The sequence below is a fragment of the Lissotriton helveticus genome, chromosome 12 (assembly GCF_964261635.1).
Source record: "Lissotriton helveticus chromosome 12, aLisHel1.1, whole genome shotgun sequence".
NCBI classification, from domain to species: Eukaryota; Metazoa; Chordata; class Amphibia; order Caudata; family Salamandridae; genus Lissotriton; species Lissotriton helveticus.
Genome location: NC_136073.1, coordinates 846663333 through 846690926, shown reverse-complemented (window position 1 = coordinate 846690926; position 27594 = coordinate 846663333). Strand labels below are relative to the sequence as shown.

At 44.2% G+C, this 27594-nt stretch overlaps 1 long non-coding RNA gene across 2 annotated transcripts; it reads right to left on the bottom strand.

Annotated features, from left to right (window-relative positions):
* Positions 1-27594, bottom strand: LOC144798588 (uncharacterized). Of its 2 annotated transcripts, none has more exons than XR_013603570.1 (9): positions 27562-27594; positions 27381-27449; positions 27074-27171; positions 26590-26771; positions 26437-26478; positions 25497-26178; positions 18076-18216; positions 17000-17085; positions 1-405 (listed from the first exon to the last, which is right to left on the bottom strand). It is a non-coding gene; the product is annotated as an uncharacterized LOC144798588 (long non-coding RNA). The 2 variants fall into 2 exon arrangements; XR_013603569.1 differs by lacking the exon at positions 1-405 and adding an exon at positions 15476-15543.

Genomic DNA, 27594 nt, shown 5'->3' with positions numbered 1-27594 from the left:
TATACAAGCTTTGATTCACGGTTATCATTCTCTAACTTTAGAAAATTACAATTTAAAAGGTAATATCTAATACACAATAGAATTTCATAAAATCTCTAAACTAGGCCCTGGTACCAAGCTCCCCAGACATTCAAAAATCAATTATTCAATCAACAAACACATACATTCAAGCAACAAGCTAAACATTCATCCAACATCCTTTATGTAGTTCCAGAGTGACACATGGAACCGGTCCTGTAGGGTCTTCCCAGCACAGCACTGGGGACCCCGGTTTGGGGAATCAGGACAGGAGATAGTCACGCCAACGCGCGTTTCGGTGCCCAGCCAGATCTACTGCCGCACCTTCATCAGGGCATTCACAAGAGTACAATGGGGAGGGGCAAACAGATAATAAGCAACAGCCGGCTGTGATGGACAAAAGAACGACAAATTACAAAATTGATCATATTAGAACGAAATTTCATTGTACAGTATTGGTTACTTTTCATCAAATATAGACTTCCTACAGCATTCTCATCCATTTCAAAGGCAAGATATATCAAGGTTTTGTTAATTATTTATATGGATATGACAATTCCTATCTGTCCATTTGGTCGTATATGAAATGAGCTCAAAATTGCACAGAGTGATATAGGTAGATAAATTCATAAAGAAATCGCCCGAAGGTCCAACTCAAGAACACCCAACTCATACCAGCAACATTCATTCCTCTTTCTAGGCCCATCTCTGATATATTTAGGGGACCTATATAAACTAGGGAGGGAAGAAAAACACCTGAAAATTCCTTCAATGTTCAGTGGGTCTACCCCCCCGAGCACTATCTCACATACATTGTTCACACTCATCCAGTATTCTCCATCATACATTACCTCATTCAAGAACACACAGCAGTGTGGCCTTCTCAACGATAAAAAGTTTCTTAAAAGCTTCTGCGATCGATCACCACATCACAAAATGAGGGGAGGTTTTTTGAGAACGTTGTTTCTTTAGCTTCTCTCAGTCCATACTGACCAGAGGTGTTGTCAGCTCCTCCAAGCAGGATGGCTAGTAATCCGCATATCAAGGCAGGAGGTTTCAGAAGCATCAGCCGCCTTTGATATGTGACCCCGGCTTCTCCACACTTGGGAGATGTCACCCCCTACCCTGAGACCCATTAGGCACCAGGACAGGTGGGAAAATTTGCTAGTCAGGAGGCATGTTCCCCATCAGGCTAGTTACACCCCTAAGTTGGGCTACCTGAAATGAACATGAAAAGTAGATTTCCACAATCTTGGTTTTTGGTGAAATTAGATACACTGGGTCTTATGCCCACTCCCGACAGGAAGTGGTCATATGGGGGTGTAGGCACCCCAAAGGTAAGTGTAGCCAACTGACTACTACCTTACACTCTCCTTAAAACCCCCCATGTTGAGTATTTAGGTGGCACCCCTGAAACCAGGAACTCCAAATTGGGGGACAAAGAGTAAAGAAGTGAGAACTGAGGACTAGCTGCAGACTTTTTGGTGCCAAACCCCGCCTCCCTGCACCTGTTCTAACAATTGCAAAAAAACAGCTCGACCTGTCGCTGTCCATCTGCCAAAAACCACAGAGGGCTGCCAGCACTTCGCAAATTGCCAGATATCTCCCTTGGAGTAGAGAAGCTACTCCCCTGCAACTTGCAGACATGAAGCAGCAAATTCCAGTCCACCATTCTGCTGCCACCCGTTCCACCGGCGCAGCAGCCCCCTGGGAAGAGGTCCCCATGCTCCAGGAGGTCAGATCCGTGACCCCCACCAAGTGAGAAAACCAACCAGAGTCACACAGCAGCAATGCCAGTGGGACTGGACCCCTTGCAACAATCAAAGCCTTGTTGGGTCCAAACTGGAACCTAATGACAACTAGACTGAGTAGCTGTTGAGGAACGTCAGTACTGCAGAGACCCACATCAAGAGTGGCCCAATTGTCTTGTTTTTTCGCCCTCAACCTGTGAGTGCCAGTGACGCACAAGCTCTACCAACCTAACCACTCTGCACCAGAGCGTCCCAGCCAGTGTTTCCAAGAACCAACTATGCTTCTTTGCTCCCGGGGCACACACTGAGCCCCTATTGGGAGCTCCCGGACCGATCCCCAAGCCACACTGCAGCCTTTTTTTAGGTGCCCCAGCCTCTCCTTTAGAGTAGCGTGCCAAGCTACCGACCAGCCCCTCTACACCCTGATGCTCCAGGGCAGGTTACAACTAACAGCTGGTGATTATTTGGACCTTGGCCCCTACCACCTTGAGTTCTGATGGGTACCGGCCAGAAAGCTATTGCAAGTAACCATATGCAGGATATGCCTATTTACCCATTGGAAAGCTTTGCCGCGTAAAGGCGCACTTAAGTGAACATTTTACTTACCTGTAAATATCAACTCAAAAAGTACTTACTTGATCACGAAGTTCTTGATGTTGAAAATTAGATAACATTGAGTGTTATTGTTCTAAATCAGTCTCGGATTTATTCTAGATTGTGTCTCATTTATGGTTTCTGAGAGTACAACTAATTCTTATCACTTCTATCTGATAACTGTAAAATGCTCCCCCAAAAGAGAGCTTTTAAGATTGTTACTTGTGCCTCTGTAAACCAAATCAGGGTTGCCTGGACTATCTTCACAGTGTACCTTGTTTTGGTGCGCTATATAGAAACCCAGCTTCCTACAATTAATATATATATTTTTTTTACTTCAGGACAAAGGACTAAGTCCACAAACCCTGTAATTACTGCCAGCTACCTTTTTCTCATGTTGCTGGCAGCCAATCAGAGCATTCTCTCCCGCAGGAGCGAGATGCCTAAGGGAAATAAAGTCCCTGGACCAATTAGAACATTCAATTTTTAAATTGGTGCTCCGGAAAGAGTCTCTCGAGATTCGCACGGACCCAACCGCCCAGAGATGCAATTATTTAAATATTCATTTCACAAAAGCTACTGAACAGATTTACACCAAATCACAACAAGGACAATCTGTGGACCCAGATCCAGCTTCCTGTCAAATTGAGTGTAATATCATTCAGCAGTTTTTGCTGTAGCCTTGTCCATGGAAAATGCATGGGGATTATGTGTTTTGTCCCCCCCCTTTTTTTTCCTCAGCCCCCGCTTGATAGATCACCCCAAAACTTTCCATGGACAAACTAGTCAAAACGCATAACCTTTTTGGAAAGTGTTGTAGAGATTTGTCAAACGGGGCTACGGGAGTGCGCGAGTGGAAAGCTGATTGGCTGTCGGGTGTCTGTCAACATTCTAAACAGTCCGGAGAGTCCGCCATCTTGTCTCTCGGTAGAATCGAGACACAAGAGGTGAAAAAGAAAAGGGGGAAATAATTAAAAGGGGGCAGAGTAGACACCCCCTGACCCCCTAGGTTTTCTGAGGGGGGCCTAGAAGGACCTTGAAGGGCAAAAAAACTTTTTTTAATTTTTTTATTTTTCGCGGGGTAAGCGCTGGGTGCGCTCCCGGGTACGCTCTCCGGTACGCGCACCCTGAGCGCACCACTTCAGTTACTCTTTTTCATTTTTTTAAGAATACAGCTCTTTGATGAGAATTGGAGGTAGTTCTGAAAAGAACTTTTTTTTCTTCTTTTTTCCTTTTTTTTGAACAAAAACAGGGAATGGGAAACTGCTCAACAGGAGCAACAAAAATTGTTTTTAGGGCTGGGGACGGCAGCGGTGGTTCTCTAATGCTCGAACCATGAGCATAACACTTTGTTCCCCATAACAAAGTAGCTGATCACATTGTCTGCATTTAATTATGGCTTCATTAAAAGCAGGCTGACTATTAGGGATCAGCTCTTCTGGTCGCCCCTTCACCGATATAGTTGCTCCTCCAGTTGAAGTAGAGGCACCATCTCTTGGAGCCTCTCGTGCCAGAGCCCTGACACTCTCCCGGGCATAGTTCTGGGGAAGCCTTCTCTGCACGTGGCGAATCATGGTAGAATTACCAAAACTGTACTCCCTTGTGGGGTCTCCTCTGGAAAGTACAGTATGGCAGATCTTACATTCCACGTTTGGAGCATTTACTTTCTTACGTCCCTCAGGTATATCAAAAAATTTCCAGTTAAAATGCTCCTTAACTCTAGGCTGAGGAACCTCTTCATCTATAAATCCCTCTGTGTCATCACTGCTGCTGGATGCTCTGGCAGCCAATCCAACAAAGATTCAAGAGCAAAAAGACAGGTCTTGCAGTCACAAAAGTGAAAGAAGAAGTGAAGGAAGTGGGTGGGGATTTCATTCTTTGTAAAAAAAACTGTTAGCAACCAATGAAAAGTGTTATTTTAAGGTCACATGACTTGACACGCTTACGCTGCGCGCACCGGAGCGCTTACGCGGCGCGAACGTAGGCGCTTCCGGGGGCGCTTACGCGGCGCGCCTGAGTGACGTTTTGGTAGCTTTACGGAAATGCAAAATCATTTTCATTTCGTAAATCAAAAATACTGCTTTTATAAGTATGGTACTGAATGTCTTTCATTATTATTTACTTTTCATACATTTTTTTTTTTACGAACGCAGAAATAGCGCTCTCGCTGCGCTCTCGGGAGAGCTTACCGCTGCGCGCACCCTGAGCACACCAGGAAAAAATGTTTTTAAAAAATAATATACATTGAACAAATAATTTTTTATTAAAAGAAATATAAAATAACTTTTTTTTAAAAACAGCTAATAAAAATCGTAGGTTACAAAGTCGATGTACAACGGAATTTGCTTTTTAAAAAACAATGAAATTCACTGAAAAAACCATAGGTTTCACAATCGTTATAGTTAGGAATTAGCATTTAAAAAAACCTTTCAAATTCACTGAAAAAACCATAGGTTTCACACCAGTTATAGTTAGCTGAACATTTTACTCATACAAAACCATTGAAATTCCCACGTTATAGTCAGTTGGACTCACTATAACTCGCGCGCCCGCAATCCACTGTTGATGATGTCACATATTACATCATTCATGCCATGGTCAGTGACATCACTGATGACATCACTGATGACATCTCAAATGACGAATCACATACCATCAGTCTACACGTTGATGACATCATAGCTGCTCTGGCCCGACCCACCCACTCGATACCCGCCTTCCTAAACTAGCTGGAAACATTCGGCACGGTCGCAGGCTTCAAGATCAATAGGGGAAAGTCCCTTATTTTGCCACTGGGGGGTAACGCCCACCTAAACGCCCCAGCCTCTGACTATGGCTGTGACCTCCCTTACTTGGGGGTCATCCTCACCCATTCGACCACATCGACAGCGGCTCTTAACTACAAGTCTCTTACCGCCCAGATCAAGGCAGATCTCACGCGTTGGTCTAAGCAGCCTCTGTCCCTCCTGGGCAGAGTGGCGGCTGTGAAAATGTCGGCCCTACCCAAAATCCTATACGTCTTTCAGACTCTCCCAGTATTCCCCCCAAAAGGCACCATCTCCGATCTTCAAGCAGCACTGCACCACTTTATTTGGGAGGGTAAAAAGGCGCGACTCCACAAACAGTTGGTCCACCGGAGCACAGACGAGGGAGGCCTGGGGGTCCCCAACTTACTACAGTACTTCCATGCCACGCAGCTCCGATACCTAGTGGAATGGTATAGGCCCGAGTCAGAGCAGAGTTGGCTATTCCAAGACAGAGCCATGGCCCGGCGATCCCTGTGGGCGATCCCCTTTCTGCCCAAAAAGCACAGACCAACATACCTCACCAACTCTCCCATTACTCGCACAGTCACCAAGGTATGGGACGCTGTGGCCGTTAAACGCGGCCTCGCTACCTTTCCTTCTCCATTTACCCCACTCCTAGACAACCCGGACTTCCCTCCGGGTAACGACCCCCGGGCCTTCACACAATGGCGGGGCACAGCATGCAGACGCGCTGGGGATCTCTTTGATCTACAAGGCTTCCTCACTCTCTCAAACATCAAACAACACTATGACGTCATTGACCCCCACCTTTTCCAATACTTTCAATTGCGTCACTGGCTTACTGACTCTGAGACTGTCACCTTGGTGGGGCGCACCATGACTCCTTTCGAGAAATGGCTCCTGACCAAGGACACTGATCGCCATCTGATCTCTGATATATATAAAATGCTTACACCTCCAACGGAGTTACACAAAACCGCTGGTCAGAAAAGATGGGAAACCGAACTGGGCAGAACACTATCACCTAAAGAATGGGGCCAAGTGTACTGCAGGGCATCACACACCACACGCAACACAGCAGGCAAAGAATCAGCTGTGAAATTGGCGACATACTGGCACGTTACACCAGTCAGGCTTCATAAAGGGAACCCATCTAGGAGTGACCTATGCTGGGGGGGTGCGGGGAAAAGGGCACTCTGACACACATCCTCTGGGACTGCAGGGAGGTCCGGGGCTACTGGGACTCAGTTTTAGATGACATTGATGCGACCTTTGACACAGAGATCCCTACCCAACGCACTTACCTTCCCCCTGAAATCTGTCCGAGGCCGCCAGATGGGCATTGCCATGCAAGCTGCCACGCAACATATCCTCTCACTTTGGGGGTCCACGTCCAAACCCACTCACACAGGGTGGCTACACAAACTCTGGTTCACTTTGGGCATGGAACGTATTCAAGCCACTCTCTCCCAAACTACAGCCACATTTCAAAGGTCTGGCAGCCATTCATCTCGCTGCTGTCCAAAGAATTTAACGAAATTACATGTCCGAAATACTTACGGCTGCTACGCCTTACGGACCCGGCGACTGGCACCTAATCACTTCAAAGGTTTACAGGGCATGTCTCTTTCTGATCCATAGACAATGGACCTCTACCGTATGGCACACTGGTTGGGGAGGGGGGTGGGGGGTTGGTTGGTGGGTCGGGGGGTTTTGTGGGGTTGGTTAGTTCTAAATTGTTGTCCAAAACTGCCTGTCAAGTGACTCATCTGCATCACCTCGCTCTTATTGAATGCTCACTTCCTATGCCAATTCTTCCTTAGCGCTATATGGACACATGCTTACAGTCCGCGACTGACTTACCTGTTACATATACTTTGTACGGCGATGCTTTGCTATGCTTTATTTTGCCTCAATAAAAACCATTTAAAACTAAAAGATTAACCCCTCCCTTCTCCATTGTCCCAACATTTTTTGTAAAGTTCCTTTAGCATTGGCATAGTCTCTTTGCGTAGATTTTTCATAACACAAGGGGTCATTTAGCTGCCATTTAGCTTCTTGTAGTCCACCTTAGGCCAAATTGCCCCCTTTGTCCGATTTTTTAATCACAATTTCATGATTATTTCCCAGTTTTTTCATTAGTTTTGCGTATTCGCGTTGGATGTGAATTCTTTTCTTTTTGTTTTTACTATTGGTACTGTGGTATAATTTCTTGATGTCGTTGCTGACACAGTCATGGAAAATGTCAATAGCGTCTTTGGGCATAAGTGGTATAAATTTAGATTTGCTTTTGAAAGGGCTCAGACCTGCTCCCTTTTGATGGATAGAAATTCTACTTAGTCTTGTTTGTGTTGCTATATCTGGGTCCGAGTCATAAGTTTCGGTGATGCGGTTTAAGTCATTCACGTCTAGGAAGGTATCCGAAGCAGACAATTGATTAATATTATCCATTTGTTCGACATTAGGCATTCCCTCAGGTGTTAGGGAATCCTTGACAGACTTGAGGGCAAATGGTTTCTTTAATTTGAGCTTGCGAATAAAACGAAATAAATCTACACGCGTCATGCTATATTGAAACTTTGGATTGGACAGTAGTTTAATCCCAAGGATAACAGTTGTTGTTCTGCCTTGCTCAGTGTGATTGTAGATACATTAATTAAAGTATTGTCAACTACCGTTTGTTCACCCAAAAATGTTTCTTTTTTTTTGTTGTTGAGTTTTGTTTTCGCTTGCTTCTCCTTTCTTTTCTACATTTGTTCCGCCTTTGCCTGTTTGCTCTCTTAGCTGCCTCGGTCATAAAGTTCATAGTCTCTCTTCCACAATGAAATGCATTTCCTGTTGTAGATTGAGCTTTGTTAGTCCCAATAAGTTTAAATCCGAATTAGAAGAGGCAGAGTTAATACTAGAGTTACTCGTTAAGGAAATTGAATCTGAATTTACTAAATTGTCACTTTCATTGTCTTCATTCGTTAATGCCGTTCTGTTAGTAACGCCCAAGTTGTTTGATGAAGATGCTACATTCCTGCTTTTCTTGCTATATTCCTGTCTTTTAACTGAATTATATTTTCGGGCGAACGTAAAGATCTGCCCATTGCTGTAGTCATCCGCATTACGGGCAAACTTACTGGCTTTGGGAATTTTAATTTTCTCCTCGTGTTTTTGGAGACGATCGTTCATTGGGTCTGTTAATTTTTTTATTTCTTCTGTTTCTGGTCGTAATTGTATTTCAATTTCAATTGCCTTTATGGTATCCATTATGCTGTTGCGATCAATGTCCGCATATTTGATCAAGATGCATACGAGATTCATGGATGCAGCCAAGTTGCTCTCACCCCATTCCTGCAGCATGGCTGGGTTAGGCTTGTCAAAGCTTGGCGCTAAAAGAATGCGTAAGCCACGCGGAACTCTGCCTACTACTTCATATTTACTCAGGGACTTGTGCTCCCACCATTTTGTAACTTCTAATTTGTTGTATTTTTCCAAATCTTTAAATAGGTTTTTTAAACTTCTCATTTGTCCAGTATTTTCATTTTCGTTCGTTGTTTTCTTTGTATTCCTTGCGGAGTTAGATGATACAACAAACAAATCAGTTGCTCCTTCCCCTGTGTGGGAAGTCGTGTGGGATTGTCGCATATTTTCCCTTTTTTTTTCTTCTTTATGTTCTTCAAAATATCAATAAAAACACCTGACAAAAAAAAAACAAGAGGTAATGGTATACTCTTTTAGTATAACGCTGTCCACAAACTTCCCCACCAGGATACGTGCTTCTCTCACTCACCGTATCAGCGAAAACTGCTTCGTATGTAGGTCCTCCGACCCGACCATCCATTACACTGTACAGCATCAGCTGCGCGTCGGTTTCAGCAATTAGCAGCAATCCAGGAGGCAGCCACCGGAATTCCACCACGGAAAAACAGGAAACAAAGATTTGAAGGCGGCTGCCTGCTTCACGGGGAAGGGGTCCGTTACGGGCGCAAATCAACTCCCGTTGTCATAAAAACGTTATACTCCTCTCGGCTCTCACAGCATCTCAGTGTCCCACAGCAGCAGACAAGCGAAAGCATATGCCGGCAAACGAGGGAGACGGACCACCAGGTACAGCAAGATGTTTATTGCGATCACACAGAGAACAGCTACGCGTTTCAGGCCAGATGGCCCTTGTTCACACTGCAACGTTAGTCAATTCAATTGCGTTTTTTATATGCTTAAGGTGTATACACCCATTACTGGTGACATCAGTGATCACGTGACTAAACAGTGAAGACATACTACCACATATTATCACAACGAAGTTATCTTATTAAAATGACAGGATATAAATACACCTAGTGCATATATATATATATATATACACACACATACACACACAAAATTTAAAAATGTAAAACACAAAGAACGTTTTTTTACCTGGAGGCTAAAAATTAAGTTGGCGTCCTTTTTTAAAAAAATTCTTTGCTGCAGCTCAAGTACAGCCAACAGAATCTAGAATAGAAAATCTGTAGCCTCAATTGAAGCACTGGTATGTGCAACAAAAAAATTCTAAATCAGGTAAAAGACAGCAATGAGCCTAGCACAATGCTTCATCTTTTAGAAATGAAACAAATTGCTGAAAAGCTCAATTCTTCCCATTACATTTCAGATTTTTGCAGATTTGTGAATTAAATATATTATTTCATAATTTGTTTCTGTATTATTTTTGTGTATTGTTTTGAGGTTTGAATCATAAAAAATGTTTGGGCAGGTGTTCCTAGATTTCAGCTCTGATTCAAAGAATTGCTGCCCTTGGATGGCACAAAGGCCAGAGAAGAGGCGTCTGTATTTCAGAGTCCAATTAGGGCTTCCTCTAAACTGGTCCAAAATGTGTGATTTTCCATTTATTTATTATAAACTCTTCCCAAGTGGTGACAGAGCGCTTTATAGTCCTCAAAACAGTGGCAAGTCTCAGGGACTACATGGAACAAAGCAGAAATAAGAGGGGCAAAACAGAGGAGCTATGGAAGAAGAAAAAAAAAATCAACACATACATCAGATTCCGTATAAGTACATCATAATCGGATACAAGTTATGGAGTTGGAAAGAGTAAAGGTTGAAATTGGAGCCAGTGATGTAACAAAACTAGAGGGGGGGCTGCAATTTTAACAGAAGGTCCCCCCACACACTTTGGACCTAGTTATGAGCTTTAAGGCCAGGGACCCCACCGCTCATGCACAGTGCTGGAGGGCCCCGCAGGGCACAGGGGCCATTTGCGCTCTTTATAAGTTTCATAAATAAATACATAAATTGTTGCACCACTGATTGGAGCTGAACAAGAGGTTTAAAAAAAATAATTATTATGGATAGATGTTTAGACAACTAAACTTCCAGTAGGAGAGAGCTGCACGTGAAAAATTTGCTCACAGTAGCGAAGGATCTGAATCTTTTGGATTCCAACCAAATAACATCTTTCCTTCAGAGGTGCTGTAAACCATACTGAGGTCTGGGAGTATCCTGGTCATTCATATTTGAGGACTTATAAGGCGAGACGTGTGCTTGAACTTAATTCTGGATTGCAAAGCGGGCTGAAGAGCATCACTGAGAACTGGAGTCATGGTCCAACGTTTAGGAACCAAAGACAGGCCTTGGGATCAAGAGCAGTCAAAAACCAGCAGAACCTCTTAGCCCTGGTCCTTAATAGGATTGTGCATACAGCCACCTTAACTATGGAAAATGTTCCTAACCTTTTCCTCCTGCATGATGCACTGCTCTTCCTTAAGACCAATGGAAGTTGGTAACAAGTGCTTGGCAAACCCTCTTGCTTTATAGAGCAGGTGGTGTTGAAGCTTGGGGATTAAGGGCCATGGTAGCAGAAACACTTGGAGAAAAAGAAGTTCAAGAGTAGTGTAATTAACCAACGTTAGACCACTGGAGAGAACTTTCTCTTCTTTCAGGCCTAGTTGCCTCGGATTTTTGCCTGCGCATCTTTGATGACGGTCTCAAGTGATGACTAGAACATGTACTGCCTAATGCTAGATACATATCTAAGCTACTGCAATTGGTAGTCACTGCGTCCTTGAGGTTGCATGTCGTACGCAGTCGACACTATTAGAGGTTCCTTTATTTTCAGCAAAATCCGTGTTCCCTTGTAATGAAATCACTCAGGCTTCCACCTAAGCCAAGATTGGAATTTAGATGTTTTTTGATGCACCCGTTTAGAGGCCTGGCACTCCTTCCCAGCCCATGTGCACTGACCACGCAGACTTCTTCAGAGACGAGATACCATCTATCTAGGACAGCTTCAAGCTAGGACTGATATTCAGGGCCTATCCATGGGGACTTTTTGCCAGAGTACTCAGGAACCACTCAGAAGCTTCCGCCATCAAACACTGTAAGGTAGATTTACTCCTCGTCATCAGTAAAGTCGGGGTCTCTAGATTAGATTTCCCCAAACTTAGCCCTCATGGGTTCTTTCACCCTGCAATGAGCGGAGCATTGAGCATCATTTTCCTAAAGTGTAGCCCTTTACGAATAAACTAGGACTTGAGAAACCCAACTATTGCTTCCTCGCTTTCCTATCAGCGGCCACCAGATTCAGAGAAAGAATCCTTGCCTGCTGGGTGTCAAATGACATGTTGGGTTTTACAAAGAGACTTTCTCCCAGGGATGCAGACAAACCAATATAGTCACCAGGAAAGGCCAATCACCCTGCAACTTAGATTCTTAGGCCTTAATGCCTCTTCTAATATAGTATTCTTCAATTGATCGCTAGGAAGTAGGTGGGCTGCAGGGTATACTCTGTTTACTTATTTTCTCTCGAATCACCAGTCTTAGGCGCATCCTTATCACTATAGGTACATACCCATACAAAGTGGAGACGCTGAAGTCTCATCAGCAATCTTGTTTCACATATATGCAGCCATTAAAAGAACTTTGCGTGCGACATCGCCCAAGGAGGACACCCACCTAGTTTAAACATTCCAACATCTAAAATTGAGCATACTCTGCTGGCCTATGTATCTGGCGTCAGCACCTTCCTGCATAGTAACTTAAAGTTGAAGGTCAAATAAGAAGTGATGGCTGTAGGACAGGCTAGTTTGCAAGGTCTTTCTTTATACACCAAACACTTCCGCCAAAGTCTCACTGGATTAGAGTTTGATGAGGCCTTGTCTAGCAGTCAAACTCTTGACAGCTTCCATCAGATGAGACTCCTGGAGAAAATACTTCCCTGCGTTCCTCAGCATTTGCAGGCTCCAGTGGTAGCGGGCCGTATTCTGTCAACAATTGATTATGGAAACATCCGCTACATGATGCTCAAATGAGTCCTAAAATGTCAGTCTGGCTAGAAATCAGACAGGAGTTTGAATCTCACCAGAAGCTCCTCTGGTATACAAATGCATACATTTAGAGCTAGTCTGCTTGGCCCATCAGGACTGTTCTTAGCTAAGGGCCACAAAAGTGTGGTCTAGATCTGTTATACTTTTTCATTTTTTCTAGTCACAGCTGTGTGATTTGCTAAAGACACATTTGGGACAGTCAAACAGTTAGCCTAGGAAAGCATTCTGCCATTGCTTACCATTGCTTTGTGGTTTGTAACACAGTTTCTGGCTTACTATTTGCTGGCTTTATTTGCTTTAGATCATCCAGCTCGAGTTCGTCCCTTCCGTTGCCCAAAACATATATTGTATTCTTGCACAAAATCGCTTTCAGAAAACTGGCCTTCGAATCTTGTTCTTTATCTGGTCACATTTGCTGTGCATTCAAAGACTGAGGTCAGATGTCAGGCTGTCCAGGGAGCTTGGTGTTTACTTTTTTCCTCAGACTAACAAAGTGAGAGGATTTATGTGACAATCATGCTGGCTATTGGGGGTCTGCTTGAGGAAGTCTTTTCAATTTTCTCTTCAAGCACACAACACAATTTAAGTGTCTAAATTAACTGTGTTCATGATCAAAATACACTGGGTGAAAGCATTAACACATTATCGTTTGTGCACTGTATAATTTTATCAGTAAAACTGCACGTGAGCACAAATATAATGGTAATTTCAATTGAAAAAGTGTTGTCCATAACGGCAGTACGCTACCATACTATGCATACTCTACACTGAAACATACGCTCCCTGCCACTACACTGGAATAAACTATGCTTGACTGGCACTCTACTACACGCCATTCTACGCCAATACTCATACGCTCTATGCAACTCATTATCACTTTATTCTAAATTTTTTAAAAAAAAGAAACTACTCCACACCACGCAATAGTCTACTCCATTCTGCCACTATGACAATCTACTCAGCTCTATGCTACACTACGCCAAGACGCTATGCCCCCAACAGCTCCACACCCTTCCATTCGGTCTCCACAAAACTCTTTTACCCCACTAACTTTTAGCCATTCTAAAACATTGGGCAGGCCACTAGCCAGGCAAAGGTTTCATCTCATTTGTACCAGACTGACACCCGAACACAGCAATATGCAAAGAAAGATGAGCTTTCCACTGTGCAGCAACAGGTTGAAGGATGTAATAACTCCAGGACGAGAAGGCTATGGGAAAAGGAAAAAAAATCCAGTGGTCCTACCTCTAGCCAACCTCGCTGATCTCTGAAGCCTGCTCCGGGCAGACTAGAAAACCAACAAATGGCCAGTCACAAAGTACCATGAGACCCACATGGACCTTGCCTGCTAACAATTCCAGCCCCCACCAACAATCCTCCAAACACTGCCTAGCCTTGTCCAGCCTTTCCAATCCCCCAACTAAATGCAAACTTCCTCTAGCATCACGATTCTAAGGTGGTCTCTCAACTTCCTCTTCCACTAAGCTGCTCCTTCACACTCTGCTCCATCCTTTTGCCTTCCGTTACTGTGCCTGGCACTCAAAGTGCACTGAAAATCCTACAGTAGTTTGCTGCCATAATGCATGCTGCATGACAAGGTTAGCCGGACAATGCCCATAAACATTTTAAAGCATCTTACACAATTATTCTCTACCCCCTAGAACTGCTGCCTATCACATCTCCTCTTCTACACCCCAAACTTAGTCTAGAGGATCCTGATGAAGCCAACTTGATAGCCCACCTTGCCAACCACAACCTACGTACCATCCACTATGCAACATCACTGGACAATGATGTAGTAAGACGGACGAAAAACCAAATAGTATGATCCGATTAAGTCCTTACTAGAACTACATCAGTAATGCTCAATCTCATCCTCAAAAAGAAGACCCTATTCCTGGACACAAGCTCCCTGTGAGGTGCATTGCACCCCCCCCCCCCCTCCCCGCCATCACTGATAAAATGATTTACTCTGCAGGACACCAAGATATACTACTAATTGCTCTGCTGCTTTACCCGCCGAAATTTATTTGGGACAATGAATCCTCTATGCTGTATTTGTGCTTCCTCCATTCCCAGAAGGGGGAAGAATCCAGCTGTCACTCTGCCAACACAGCCACCCATTGGATCTGCCCATCAGTTACCTCCAAATAGAAGTTTGCGCCTTAATCATGGTCATTTCAGGACCCACGCTAAACAGTGATTCCATTTACCCTCAAAGCACAGTTTTCCATTCATGTGTCCAGGCCGCCAAATGCCAGACTAAGCAGTTTTGATTCCAGAATTCCCAGAAAATGTGGAGTATATTCCCAAGGAGAGTTTGGCCAAGTACCCATGGCATCACCTTTGTACATAAGGACTCAGTCCTAGCCTGGTCTAAATACATAAACTAGAATTCTACACTCAATTACAAAAAGGCACGATTAACAGTCTCTTCTACTAAGCGTCTGCAAGTACCAAGTGACGGGAATGAAGTCATGATTTGTAAAGAGTGCACAATGACTTCTACCAGTAGCACTGCTGGACAGGATCTGGTGGTGTGGTGTGGTGTGGTAGCAGCATCGTCCATCACCTGGAGAGCCTGGCCCGCTTGACCAAGATCACAGCTCCAACGTGCCTTGTGAAATACTGCCTGGCCAGGTGTTGGAAGGAACTGAGGCCAGAATAGTTCAGAAAGCTGGGTTCAATGCAGGAGGAGACTAAGCCCTAGAGCCCTCATTCCACCAGGAGCTGTGGCATACAAACACTCAATAAAAGCCACTTCCTAGCAGCCTTAGACTAAGGTTCTCAAGTGCTGCTGGGGATGCGGCCAAGGCAGCCTTGCTATGACCAGTGCAACTAGTGAACAAGGAAGAGTTCAGAGCAGAACACCAGGGCACTGTACACAATGCAATTGCAAACACCCAGAGCTGAAGAGCACTCACCCCCACAGGAGAGCCCCTCGGAGGAAACCTTGATCACTCTCAACTATTCTCAAAATGAGCACAGACACAATATTTCAGTTTATACAATTTATTTTACAATAATGTGAAGCTGTGAAATGAGACAAGGTCTGGCCACCAAAGACTTCCTCCAAGAAGCTTCCTGTGAGAGGAGAGTCACCTACAAGAAAACAAGATGAACGTGAGTGAGGACAGCTACGGCCACCAGAGATGCTGAAGCATCCTCAATAAACTACTGCTAACAGATTCTTTACAAGTTTACTCCCCCGCTCAGCTGTAAACCAAAACAGGTAAAATTCCTACTACAACCTACAGAGGAGAGAAGACCCCCAACAAGCACAGCAGCATATTAAAGGGAAGGAGAAAAATTTAGTATGCACAGGTGACTGCTGTATGAGCCGGTTTTAAAGTTGAGATTTCAGGAACCCATGTATACATACACCCCCATGGTAATCTTTAAAATTCATTCATGGGCCACCCTTTGCAATCAGAGATTACAGCATATGGGAGCTGCATAATTCTTAATATAACCACCCACACAGTTTAAGATCCATAGGAGTCTTCTGCAATGGAACACATTTCTCGTCATGAGACCAGGTTTAAACCCTAGGGTCTTCACGTATTATCAGTTTCCTCACTTTCCTGCAGCCTCAGTTGAAGCTTCAGCCAAGGGATGCAAAGCAAGTGACAGACTTGCACAAAACTTTAAGTCTCCCCATCCCTCCGGTTTAAGTTCTGACAAGGTGAGCGTTCTCCCACAGTCTCAGACCGCTTTATTTTTTATTTTATTTTATAAAGTTTTATATAGCGCGAACAAGATCGAGGGATATCTGAGCGCTTTACACAAGGATGAAAGGGGGGAATAAAAAACCAGTAACGATATCAAGTGACAGTCATAAGCAATTGTAGGCACACAAAAGTGGTACACAACGAGTAATAGAATTACCAAGTAAACAGGATGCTACTGGGGCGAAACATATCACCAAAATGAGTAGAGACAAAAAGTGGGAGAAAAAAAGTGGTAGGGTCAATGCAACTCATGTTGGTGCACTAACTGAGGGATCAGTGGTCACAAGCAAATGCACCTAGCCCAAGTTAAGGTAAAAATGTGTTAATTAGGAATCTTTTGGCTTCAAGTTTGAAAGGAGTTATTGAGGAGATTCTGCGCAAATCAGGAGGAAGAGAGTCCCAGATCTTTGGGGCATTCCCCGAGAAGGCTCGACAACACAATCTGTTCATTTTACGTTGTTTCAGGAGGAAATTATTAACGCTTCTTCAGGCTCTCGCCTTCAGATAATTCAAGCTTTAGTCTGGATCATTAAACCCTTCTAGCTCTACCTTACAAACACCCGACTGCAAAACAGTAGGATCTGCTGGTCAGACCTGGCGCAGCACATCTGTTATTTCTCAAATGTACTCATGCCTCAGTAAACTACTCTTACCTCTCAATACACTTTCTATTCTCCAAGTCCCCTCCCGTCCTCACAGTAATATTGCCTTGTGCCATTCTACCACCACCTCAGACAAGCCAGTGATCCAAACTACTACAGCAAACTTAATCTCATGTGCAACATACTTTAAAGTGCATGTTACATACACCTGTAATGTGTTCTTACCTTTCATAGTGCAGGCAAAGTCAGATGCAAAAACAGGCTTCACACAGCAGTGGACAACTGAGCAACACCAGGTCAGCTGCGGAAGGCTGTGGTGGAAAATTGCAACACATTAGAATCTGAAACTATGTACTCGGTTAAGTTTGCAATCAGAATTGGTACAAAACTTGACAGAAAAATCCACTAAGAGAGTGATAGATGATGAACCAACAACAAGAGCAAAAGTCTCTTCTGTCCTGAAGGCTCCAGCTCTTGCCCCACTCCAAGCGGGTCACTTCTGGTTATAGGGAGTACATTTCACTGCAGTCTCTCAAAGGCACTCTGGAGTCCTCTTTTATGCCAGAACTCAAGAGAGCAGACCAATCACATCCATTTCTCAGTTGAAACTAGTACTAAAGCCAGTTCATCCCTTGGCGTATACCAATAAAAACAGGGGGCCGCGTGGAACCCCAGCTATAGTGCCCAAGTCCAGCTCAAACTAATTTTTTTATCAAGTCATTAAGTGAGGGTAAGAAAGCAAAATCTAATAAAGGTGGAATATAAGTCACAAGTGAAGACAGGATTAAGGGTTGTCAGTTACCACGTAAATAAAGGTTTACACAATTTAGAGGATATTTCTCGGTGGGTGTTAATGGCACTAAGCATCCAAAGAGGTTTGAATCCAAAAAGCGATGCAAACAGACCACAGCAGCTATCCCCTCGCATACACTAGCTGGAGGAAGGAAGCACCAGGAACCATTAGTGTACATGTGCTAGATCCACCATATTAAGGCAAGTACAACAAAGATTAAAAAGCACTACTATCTGAGGAGGCGCTCACAAGTACACATTTGTAAACTCCCTCCAGTCCTAAATTGCAGCCTCCAATCTAAATCTTCCCAACTCCACTCATTGCTTAACTTAAACCTCAGGCCTATGGAAGGACACAAGCACACATTTTACTCTTGCACAGCTACTAACACACTACAAACCCATTTGTGTTTGTAGAAATTTCATAAAATAATATTTCTGCTGAATGAAATTTTGCAGGGTGAATGCATTCTATTTCATAGATGCAAATGCATAAAATATATTTTTACCAAATGCACTAGGTGTAGATTCAGTTTTAATCCTGAAATACAGTTCTATTGTTTTGCTGCAAGGTCCACTGTTCCACACCACTCCCCCTCTGTGCTTCAGGAACTTTTGCAGCACGCACACAGAAGACGGCTGCTGGAAATCTGTAATAGATAGCAAGCACAAATTAGTACAAAGCTCAATTAGAGAAGCCACTATCTACAGGTAGGAAAGACTACAATATTTGGGCATACAGTACCAGCAATAAGGCCTTCCAGTGTCAAAGGTAGAAGCTCTTGCTCAGCCAGAAGGTCCTCCTCCAGTGATTGGAGTAGATTTCACTGCGAGATGCCCGAATAGAGGCGTTCTGTGCGGCCCTTGGGTGCCAATATTCAGGCTATCTCGAGAGAGGTGACAGACCGGGCCCGATCTCTGTCAGCTCTCCGTTGACGTCAGCACTGCAGCCGGTTCACCCAGTGGGTTACCCCAAATTGTAAAACGGGGGCCCACATGGGGACCCGGCTGCAGTGCTGAGGTCAGGCTTAAATAAGCCTCTCTTTTTTAATTTAGTCATCACATAATAAAAAATAAAAGTAAGAAATAAGAAAGTAGAAAGTAGAAAAAAGTAGGGATACAAAGGATAGAAAAGCGACAAAAGAGGCTGGATAATTGCTGTAAAACAGCAAAATGTGAAGACGGTTAGTACTCAGTGGGTATCCCAGATACCCATCTTCGTGGTACTCAACAGCCAAATATTTTGCATCTAAAGACTGACGCAGAAAAGGCCTCCATTCAACATCCCTCATGGAGACTAACAGCTTGAATGCTGGACTGGAGGAAAGCGTCATTTTTGCATGGTTGCCACCCACATTCTGCCTAACATTAATGCTCTTTGACTAAGTGTGCCCTTGGTTCCTGCTAACCAGGTACCTAGGGCCTATGTTTGTTCCCTAAAATTGTACTTGTGTGCCCCCAAATAGGCACCTCTGGTCACATGCAAGTCCCTTGTAAAAGGCATCATAAGTACCAAGGGACTTGTGACCAGGAAGGCCTCTAGGGGTTGCAGCACATATTGTGCCACACTTAGAGGCCCTGCACCTTCACACCCAAACACTGCCATTGCGGGCTGCATGTTTTGGTGTAGAGAAAAGTGAAGAGTCGACATGGTACACATCCCTGTGTGCCATGCCTACAACCCCCTGCCATGGTATAGGCAAGACATCCCTCTAGTTAGGTGCACTATGCCACTGGCAAGGGTACTGGTGCATTGGCCCTGTACCCCTACAGTGTCAAAGTCCATTCTAGACATAAGTGCAGTAAAGCCATAAAGAGTACATGGTCTGGGAGGTGGTCATTATGAACACCACAGAACCATAATGGCTACTGAATTCCGGGAAGTTTGGTACCAAACTTCTCAGCACATTAAACCCATACTGATGCCAGTGTGGGATTTATCGCCAATCGCACACAGCGGGCATCTTAGAGATGCCCCCTGAAAAACAATCCAACACTAGTATCCTGGCTGAGCGGCTGCTCGCCAGCTGCCAATCCCAGACATGTTTCTGGACCCCTGTTTTGAGAGCCTGCTGCTCTCGGGGGTATGAAACAACACACATCCTGGGACGAGGTGCCAATATCCTCCCCCAGGATGGGTAGGGTCCACGAAGTGGAAACTTCAAAGGCTTGCCACCTTTGTGAGCTTACCCAGGCCTTTACTGCTTCCAGCAACTGGCCCCCACTAGTTCTAAGCCCCACTTTGGACCAGAAAACCAAGTAAGGAACAGAGGTGTGCCACCTTTGCCAACCGCCCCCCCAGGTGGGGCAAACCAGCCAACCAGAGTGAGGCTGCTACCACTGTCCCACTGGAGGGTGGCATAATAGGGGGTGTATCCACCCCAAGGAAAGGACCCATTGGTCTCAACCTGTACCTACCTAAAAACACCCCTAAATTTTGTATTTAGGGGCAACCTTGAACCATGCCGCCTCAGACAAGCAAGAAGACCAGGACCAGAGAGCTGTGCTGAAAGAAGGACACCAACTGACTGGGCCCTAGCCCTACCGGCCTGTCCAGACCTCGACCTGCTTCAGTGAAATCCTGGCACATCCAGCAGCCCCTCAGAATCTGGAGGACCTGCCCTGCCTCCCGTGAGCGCCAGATTTGTTCACCAACAGACTGGTTCCAGCTGGATCCGAGAGTCTGCACCCAACACCTATGGCCTGAGTTTGAGGGGCCCAACACCAAGAGGTGGTCTCGCTAGTGATTCTGACCTGGGATCCAGTCACCCCTAACCTGCCTCAAGCAGACGCCTGCAGCCTCCATCTGGAGGGTCACTACCGACCGGACCTGGTAAGGAAACCATACACCTAAAGACACCCCTGCAGCCGAAGCCCCACGGCCTTGGGTGGCCCAACAGACAGTGTGCGGGCAACACCCATCATCCTAACTTACCTCTAAAGCCAGTGGTCACCTCCAGGAAGCCTTCCTGCAGAGCCTGCAGTCTTTGTGGTGATCGGAGAATCCACATTAAAATCAACAGGTTACCCGACCCCAAACCAGCACCCGGCTGAACCCATGCCGCTGTGGGTGCACCTTGTGTGCCAACTCTGATCCCCCTTTGCCCCGAGCTAAACCCTAGGAGCTTTGCTCCTACATCCAAGTGGTGAGTCAGTGAGCAGCCACCAAGCGGAGACCTCCTATCCCCCATTGGATAATATTGTGCCTCAGGACTCAGCACCCAGCCACCCTAGTGCCTCTGACCATGCTTTGAGTGCATCCTGGACCCTGGGGGAAACCTGGTTCTATCCCCAGAAACTCAACCCTAAAGACAGTTTACTTACTTGCAAACCGATAACCTCATTTTCCGCCATAGAATTGCATTGAGAGTTGCCTCTGAAAACTGTCAGTGTAGACGTGTTTTTATGGAAACCTAAGTAACTTATTGCAAAACTGTTTACCTTTTATCTAGGTAATGTCCTAGTGTGATATCTAGGCATATCACACAGAGTAGAAAAAGTAAACTATAAAGTAATCAAACAGTAATTTCAACTGTACTCAAAGATTTCACAAACCTGTAAGTCATTTTCATTCAGCTTGCTTACATGGTTCAACCGGCTTTGAAAAATACCACTTTACTTACCTGTACCAAGTCCTGCTTGGTTCTAAAAATGAAATACCACAAAAGTTTGTTTTTTTTTTTTTTTTTTTTTACACAAAATTGGTCCGAGTTCAGTCTTTGAGTGTGGGCTATCATTTCTTGCCAGTGTGTACAATAAATGCTTAACACTACCCTCTGATAAAGGCTTACTGCCCGCCCACACTACCACAAAGTGCAGCTACTTTTACCTCTGTGAGCCTTGGGGATTCACTGGACTGTGCCCGCTACACCCTACGTTGGTATAGTATCTACAAAACTAGCTTCCTATAGTGACCATGCACAGTTAATTGGCACATGCTAGTATTGCAGTCACCCTGTTGCTACAAGACAGCAAGCATGAATAAACACTGCAAATAGAAGCAGCTCACTTGACCTCTAATCTCCATATGTGGCGATTCACAGGGAGCTCAGGCAACTGCAATTTCCAAATAATGTGGACATAGCAGCCACATTTGATTTATAAAGCGCACAAACGCCCTTGGGTATCTTGGCGCGAACATTAACCATTTTCCTAACCTGAAGACAGGGAAGAAAGACTAAAGGAAGAGGACAGTTAGGATTTCAGATGTTGGTGAAAGCTTGTCATAAGGAATGACATTTAAGGTGCTTAGAGAGCAGATTCCAAAGTTGAAAAGCAGAGTGAACAAAGTTTCTGCCACCCCAAGAACAATGACTGCAGAACGCAACGGTATTCGGAGTCTACCACACAAATGTTTTCAGGTACTCTGATAAGGAGCCATAAACTGCTTTGCGCGCCAAACAACCTTAAAAGCCACTCTTTTCAAATGGAGGCCTGTGAAGCTCAGATAAGGCACCCGAAACAGTTTTGAACTTGGTTATTTTATTAAGAAGGCGAACGGCTGCATTCTGCAGAGTCTGAAGCTGGTTTTGAGAGTTTGTTTATACCTAAATAAAAAGGTAATTGAAGTGATCTAGTCTGGATAACACCAATGCAATGGCAGCATAATTCTACAAGTCAAAAGGAATAAAAAGGTAGAACCTTTCTCAAAGTTCTCAGCAAGAAGAAACAGGACAAGACCAATTTTTATTAATCTGATCTGTGAATGAGATCAGAACCCAAAATTACCCCTAAAGTCAGGTACTGGTACAAGGTGAGGATATAAAGCCACCTAGAAGTATGCCAAAAAGAAAGGTCCTTCTCAAATAGGAGAATCTATGTTTGCCATCCCTGCCCTCCCAGTCAGCTCACCCTGTGACACTGCGTATCGCCAAGATTAAAAACAGGAAATCAAGCTATAAAGTGTGGATTTAGGCCGCAGAGCCTCTTAAAACAAGCATTGGAAATGCAATAGGTCTCGCATTAGGAAAGTTTGAGCTATTGGTCTTATAAATTACATTTTTTTTTATTTATGTATTTGTTAAAATAGCTAAATTAATAGCTCTGTCATTTACAATGCCAATAGTTATAACTTTCGCAAATGTGACACCTATAGCATTTGTAATGCAACATGTTTTTTATTTACGTGACTTAGATGTATTAATATTACAAATAACAATGGTTTTTATTTTTTTTGTTAAATTGTTAAATACTGTATTTAATTTGTAATGGCAATAGCTTAAACTTTTGTAAATAACTTGTGAAGATTATATTCAGTGTTTTTTATTGTGACGAAAATCCAAGAACAGAAGTGAAATATAACATCTTTTTTGTGATTTGTAATAAGGCTTGAAAGCTTGAAACAGTGTCACCTGTCGTGAACTGAGGGCTATAACTCACTGTGTAATGCACTATGTAAAGGTGACCACAAAATACAGAAACTGTGAATTGAACTTTACAGGTTTGAAATTTAAATGATTCCTTTCTGAGGCCGTACATAAATAATTCATATGTGGGAAAGAAGGGTGGTGGTTGGTGTGGTGTGCATGTATAATAGAGATTGTTTGGAATGAATACCGGGAACGCAGCAATTAATTTGAACCGGTGGTTTCCAGGGCTCAGTACGGGCACTTTATTCTCAGTGTCGGCGCTAATGACAGTTCACACATGGTGGCGCTGTCTGTTTAATTATAAGATGAGAGCAACAACAGTATTTAATAATTCAAAATACATTGAAAATGGCAATTGAGACTATTCCATGCCATTCGTATTGGGAGTCCTGGAATAGTTTGAATTGTTACACTTGTAACATTGCAATGTGTTGTAGTTGTACTGGTACTTTTATTGGCAGTGCAGGCTGCAGTGGCATCCAAAGAAGGGCCCTGACACTTACTTTTTTTTCAAATATAAATTACGCACTAGTTTCAATAACAATATAGAATTATGCAGAAAAGGAGGCATCTGTGTAAATTTAAGATGATACAGGGGAAGCAGCGAGGAGAGTGCTCTGATTGTGGACAACAAGCAGCAAGGAGAGAGAGAGAGAGAAAGAGGGAGTGGGGGAGAGAAAAAGAGAGAGTGGGAAAGAAAGAAAGAGAGAGTGGGAGAGAGAGAGTGGGAGAAAGAGAGAGAGTGTGAGAGAGAGCCAGTGGGAGAGTGGGAAAGAGAAAAAGAGAGCGAGTGGGAGAGAGAGAGAGAGAAAGACAGAGTGGGAGAAAGAGAGTGAGAGAGGGAGAGTGGGAGAGAAAGAAAGAGTTTGGGAGACAGGGAGAGAAAGAGGGAGAGAGAGAGAAAGAGAGAAAGAGAGAGTGGGAGAAAGAGAGAGAGTGAGAGAAAGAGAGACAGTGGGAGGGAGAAAGAGAGAGAGTGGGAGAAAGAGAGGGAGAGTGGGTCAGAGAGAAAGAAAGAGAGAGGTTGGAAGGGAGAGAAAATGAGAGTGGGAGAGAGAGAGGGTGGGAGGGAGGGAGAGATCGAGGAAGAGAGAGTGAGAGAGAAAGAGAGAGAGTGGGAGAGAGAGGGTGGGAGAAAGAGAGAGTGAGAGAGAGAGAGAGAGAAAGAGAGAGGGTGGGAGGGAGAGAGCGAGGACCCTTTGATCGCTGGTGCACGGGAGTATCAGATCTGAGCTGAGACTTTACTCTGGAATATATTTGTTCATTTTGTCCCGGTTTTTAGATCCCGATCTTTACATTCAGATATAATTACAGCAATATTTCATGCACTTTGTCTCCGCACTTCAAGGATAGCAGTGGTGATTTGATGCATCTGATATTTGATGGCACTTTTTATTCAGATGGTTCCAGGAGACGACGTTGGTATTATGTGTGATTTCTTCTAATTTTGAACAGGGGTCGCATCGCACTAATCCCGATCTCAGAGATGAGGAGAACCTCAGGTATCTGACCGGTGACAAGATCATTCATGAGTGAACTATCGGTTCTGAGACATAGAACAGAAGGAGAGCCAAGATAGCGCTGTTGGTCAGAGTGCACGGGTGCATTTGAACGGCGCTATGCGCAGGGCATGGCCGTGCCTGTGAAAGATGACAAACAAGCAGATCATAGATGGAATCGAAGCTGTACCGAGGTGGGGGCTAAAGGAAACCAAAAGAAGTGAACAGTTGCAAAGGGACAACAAATACAGTCAGATGAAGGGCAGGGCGACAAACAAGAAAGGAAACAAGACGGAGGGCATTGCTGTGGGGAGGGGGGAGGAGAAATGCACACGGCGGGTAGGGGAGGGGGCGGAGCGGGGAGAGCGGCATGAGGGTGTGAAGCAGCCGGGGCCTTTGAAGTGAAGCTAAGCTTCACTTCAAAGGTGTGGGAGGAGTGTGGCTTTGGGAACAGATGGCGATTTGATGATGTGCACGCGCATTTTAGGTCAATGCGCTTGCGCATTGACCTAAAAGCGCACGGGCACAGCACCAAATCGCCACAGTTAATTAAACTTTGTTTAAAGCCCTATAGTCTCGCTTCTCTCAATGCGCATGCGCATTGATAGGTCACGAGACCTAAACAATTTTTTTTTTTTTGTAAAGTAGATGGTAAAATCCATACTATGAACTGCGACACATAATAGGGGCAGTGAGGCGTGTTTTTGAGATTGGAGCAGGTTTGCTCATATGGGAGGTAGTTTGGTTGGCATCGGATTCTCTGAGGAGGACAGGAGCACGATGAAAGGACGATTTGAACAGTTACCTTCATTGTATGTGGGCAAGTCCATCCTTAAGCCAGGAGGTGGACTGAATTCCATTCCCTGATCTGCTCATCGAAGAGTGATTTTCTAGCCTTGAGAAATGAAGAGCTGAAAGTGGTGGTGTTTTTTTTTGTGGCCTAAACAGCTTTGTAGTTTGTGGGATACAAACGTTTACGATTGCAGGTTAAGATTTGGCTCTTAAGCACCCGTTATGCTTTAAGTAAATTGGTTGAAGGCCAAGTAATATCATTTAACTTACCTCGTGCTACTGTGATATAGAGTGCACTAGTGACAAGGCAGAGTTTCTGAAGTTAAGAATGTTTTGCAGGTTTACGGCTGCCCACTCTCCTTGCGTGTGCACAATTGCTGTAGTAGATTTACTCTGCATGTGTCCTCCTTATCTGTGTTAATGAGAACGAACAGAAGAAGCCTTGCGTACCACAGCAAGTTATGACCACTTGCATCTAGCAGTATTGCCAGATTAGTCAAGACTACACTACGTTTTAATGCAGTCACTCATTCTTACCAGAAACTGCTCTGAAAGGACAACCCCAAGTAGAGCAACTCAACAAGTCTGGCTTAAACCGTAATAATTCAGTTCCCAGAACTGGAGAAATAGTCTTAGCGACAATCACCAGGTTTTGCAGATTTAATTTTGGAGAAAGTCATGAGCCCGCTAGTTTTGTGGTTAGTCCACACAAACCACAGGGAAACCAGCAGAATCTGATCGCAAAGAGCAAGAAGGTGGCAGATTCAACAGCAGCTGCTGAGGCGAGGTCACTCGTGGAATCCGGTCCTCAGTCAAGACCCAAGCGAGAGCCAGCAAAGTACTACAGGAATCCATCAAGGGCAGGCAGGCAGCAAAGAAACAGAAAGACTTGGAATTGCCAATTCAACTTATACCACGGTGTACCAACTTGTTCGCTGCAGCTCTAGACAACCTACAATAGAGAAGAAAAAAAAGTAAAGAAAACTCAAAACAGCAAGCAGCTCTTCAAAGCAGACCGCTCAATTTGGGGAAAGAAAGTGGACAAGCAAACAGACTGGAATTTCACTACTGATGAAGTCAGAAAACATACAACTGGCCCCTCAGATGGTCCAAACCACAGCGATGCCCACCACACTGAAGATCACAGAGGCTAGTGGGCAAAATACCATCCGGCTACATCCCACCTCTTGTAAAGGTCAAACGCACTCACCAATAGGATGAGAAGTTCCAGGAAAAAGAACCAGCGACAAGCCTGCATGAAAACAATAACAGACATTGCAAGGCACTCCATTTTTAAATGAAAAATATGGATCTCACAGCGCTGAAACTAGGAATATTTCTTACTAACAGCCCCAAAATGTACCTGAAGTAAGGAATTGCGCGGATCTTGCTGGTTTTCAGCAGCTGTTGGCGTTGGCTCTATGTAAAGGGGCACAATCTTTCCAAATTAATAAAAAGCCCCCACTCCTCATTTGGGCTGCATCGTAAGAAACTAACATTGGGACCGTTGACCTTGGAGCCAGACTCATGGGCTTCAATGATCACCTGGGGGGAAAAAAACTGCCCTCAGCATTGCTCTACAATATAATCATGAAATGGACTTCAATTTAAATGGCCAACAGCCGGCACAAATGCCCCAGATCTTAAAGCCTGAACACTATAAACATTTTCCCCCTCTTCCAACTTTAGCGCCAGTACCAACATGCATTGCAGACTCCAAGAAAGCCACCTTTCAGTTCCCATCATCTTCATTTCAGATTCCCCCCGAAATTCAGGCTTCTCCTTGAGAGACACACAGCTACACTTTAAAAGCAATTTAGAATAATTTAACCTACTAAAGTGCTTACTTGATATAGTGTTTAGAGGACTCCAGTTTTCCCAGATCAGCGCTTGTCTTCCAGGTGGCATTTTCTTCATGGGAGTTCTTCCAGTACCTTAAAATGAACTACAACTCCCAGAATACAATTGGAGTATTAAAAAAATTACCTAAAACAATACTAATAAAACAAGGCTACAAAAAAAATAATCTAGGATTTCAAGTTATGACAGCCTCTCAAAAGAAATTACCTAGTCATAAACTTCTTCAAAACCGACTGAAAGTTACAAGCAAAACAAATAAATATTAAAATATACCATCAACGCTCGTCCACCCACCTCAGATAAACCGTTCCATCTTTAGACTTCATCCGCGCTCATCTTCGATAGCAAAAGCAAACCGAAGGCCTAAACTACAAACCAAGTAAATTACGAACACCAACATTACCCGGGAACATTCACTAAATAATAGAACGCAGTAATAACACTATACTTAAAAAAACACATATATAGTACTTACTACAGAAAAACACAAATTGTAAATCTAACATGA